The sequence below is a fragment of the Nanorana parkeri genome, unplaced genomic scaffold (assembly GCF_000935625.1).
Source record: "Nanorana parkeri isolate BGI_ZX_2015 unplaced genomic scaffold, ASM93562v1 scaffold371, whole genome shotgun sequence".
Taxonomy (NCBI): Eukaryota; Metazoa; Chordata; class Amphibia; order Anura; family Dicroglossidae; genus Nanorana; species Nanorana parkeri.
In genome coordinates, this window is record NW_017306639.1 from 371,008 (window position 1) to 374,003 (window position 2,996).

Below are 2,996 nucleotides of genomic sequence, written 5' to 3' on the forward strand. Positions count from 1 at the left end.
CTCTCACACATGCACTGCAGCACAATACTCGGTAACGCGGTATCATGCGTTGCCGGATCACAGGAGCCTCACCTATTCCTCCGCGACACTCGAGGGATACACCGCGAGCTGCCACAGCCTGCAGCCGTTCTATGCCCAGGTCATCCGCAGGTCATTTCAGGCAGCAAAGAAGTGGCCCCCATATAGATGGTCGGTGAAGGGCCCCCCCCTTATATTTCTGGTCAGTAGGAAGAATGCCCCCCCTTACATTGGTGGTCAGTAGGAAGAATGCCCCCCCTTACATTGGTGGTCAGTAGGAAGAATGCCCCACTTACATTGGTGATCAGTAGAAAGAATCCCCCTTACATTGGTGGTCAGTACGAAGGATTTCACCTTATATTGTTGGTCAGTAGGAAGAATCCCCCCTTACAATGGTGGTCAGTAGAAACAATGCCCCCCTTATATTGGTGGTCGGTATTACATCAGGGATTAGCGCCATTTCTTGTAGAGATCTGCGTGAGGAACCATTGAGCGTGGCATGGAACTAATGCATCAAAACATACTCGTGGGGAGCAGTGCTCTTAGGAGGAGAGAGCAGAGAGCTGACCTCATCAGTCTTTTTCTGTTCTTTCATTGTCCAGTCAGCAGGCTGGGTGTGTAGAGAGGACACCGCTGTATCCCTTTTAGCCTCTTACTCTGCATTTCTCAACCTTTTTATTACTCCCGGGAACCCTTCAAAAGTATGCAAAACCTGGAGGCGCGCCGCTCTGAAATGTTAGAGATTCTAAGGGCGGGACCCCATGCAAAAACACAAAAAGTGGGTTTCCCCTCTTCACATCAAAGTTCCCCCCCTTTTACATCAGAGGCCCCCCTTTTACATCAGGAACCCCCTTCACATCAAAGTTCCCTCCCTTTTACATCAGAGGCCCCCCTTTTACATCAGAAAAAAGGGCGGGACCCCAAGGTCCCTCCCTTTTACATCAGAGGCCCCCCTTTTACATCAGGAACCCCCTTCACATCAAAGTTCCCCCCCTTTTACATCAGGAACCCCCTTCACATCAAAGTTCCCTCCCTTTTACATCAGAGGCCTCCCTTTTACATCAGGAACCCCCTTCACATCACAGTGCCACCACCACAAAATTTTGAGCCACCCCTGAGTAGGCCCAGAGGGGCACCACGGCACCCTGGTTGAGGTAGGCCCAGAGGGGCACCACGGCACCCTGGTTGAGATAGATGACAATTTATTTGGTTAAATCTGAAAAGCCCCCAAATGGAGCCAAAATGTATTTTTTGGGGGGTTGAATTTGGTCAATGAACAAAATTTGAGAGGAAATATCGGCATTTCTGGCTTTGTAGGAAACGCATTTTCCATTCCACGTAGACACTTCCAGAAGTGTCGGATTCCTGAAGCCCCCCCACCGTTGCATTTATTGGGGCCCTCAGCCGTCCCCTACATCCCTACTGTATCCTTCAGCGATACTGAGATGTGTATGACCCTTACACATCTCCCCGTCAAAATCTTGGCAACCTGGGGCGCTCTGACCTGCATCCTGCCCAGCTCCTGGCAACCGGTGATGTCACTTGTTGCCAGAAGCTCGGCAGGACACCAGCAAGAGAGTGGCAGGATGCTATAAGCTGGGCGGGGAGATCCCTATGGCCCTCACACATCTTCCTGCCCATATTTTAGCAACCTGGGAAGCTCTGCCATATTGTGCAGCATGCCCCTCCCCCTCTGATGCCCCCCCATGTGACCCAAAGAGAGGCCGACTGAGGCAACAGCCTGATTATAGGACACGGCCCTTGTCGTGGCCAGCACCAGCGTGTATACACAATCCCAGCTGGAAGTTTCTTTACATTTATTCTGGCGGCTATGTTGTAGAATTTATTTGGGCCGCTGTGAAGCCGGAAACGTGCCCCCCTACCCACCCCCCCACTATGTATGTCAGGCTTACCTGTGCCTTCTGGGTGCCGGGAACCATTAAGGTGAGTGTCAGGAGGGAGAGCGGCGGGATATCAGCAAGCATCCATTCACTGATCTCCGTTTGGTTAGACTGAACCTGGAAGCGCTCAGCTTTGAACACTTCAGGGCTCGGAATCTGTCAAAGCCGGTGCCAGAAGAAGCTGACTGAGCCGAGTCTGTGCAGAGGGGACGCACTGGAGGTGGACGCACTGGAGGGGGACACTGGAGGATTTATCAGTTTTTGTGGCTTATATTAAAGGAGAACTATGAGAGGGGTGATTTCCACTCACCTCATAGTTCTAGCCGACCTGTGACAATGAGACTGTCGCAGGTCAGCTCAGTAGATCGGGAAGTGAGGGAACGCATACCATCGCTCGCTCACTTCTCGATCTATTCCTGCATAGAGCCGTGACTGTCACTCACGGCTCCCTGCAGGGATTCCCCCTCCCCCTCCCCTCTCCGATCCTCCAGCGCTGACTGGCAGGACGGACGGGGGAGGGAGCGGGTACAGCTGGCTCTGCCTCTAGATAGGCAGAGCCAGCTGTCACTCACGCAGCTGGGCGGATCCAGACAGAATTGTCGGGATCCGTCCCGGCTGCGGCGTCTCAGTATACGGCGAGCTGTAGCTCCCGGTATACTGAGCTTAGGGTGACGGAGGACGCTAGTTTGTGTCCTCCCGTGACCCCGAGGAGAACTACGGGGAAAAGCCCTGACCCCATAGTTCTCCTTTAATGATAATGGGTTAAATCTACTCAAAACGTCTGCCATTCCCATACGCCGGACTGACAGCAATAATTCTCGGCTCCGGCCTCCCCTATGGACACTTTTAGGTACCGTAGTTCGTTGCCCCTTTCCTGGCCCGCGCAATTTTGAATGTTGACATTTTTTGGCATTTATTTACCCGACACAACTTCATTTTTTTATATTCTACCCGAAAAAATTGGGGATTGTATCGCGCTCGTCGGCTCTAAAATGAATGCGTTTTGTTTATCGGGATCTACAGATCATTGGAGGACATATCATATCGTGTGCAGCTTCCACCATTTTATCCCCCCCC

At 52.2% G+C, this 2,996-nt stretch overlaps 1 protein-coding gene across 4 annotated transcripts in view; it reads left to right on the forward strand.

Annotated features, from left to right (window-relative positions):
• The window catches only part of ST3GAL3 (ST3 beta-galactoside alpha-2,3-sialyltransferase 3), a 239,790-nt gene that overhangs the window by 22,615 nt on the left and 214,179 nt on the right, over nucleotides 1-2,996 (forward strand). The gene's annotated exons all lie outside the window — the stretch shown is intronic.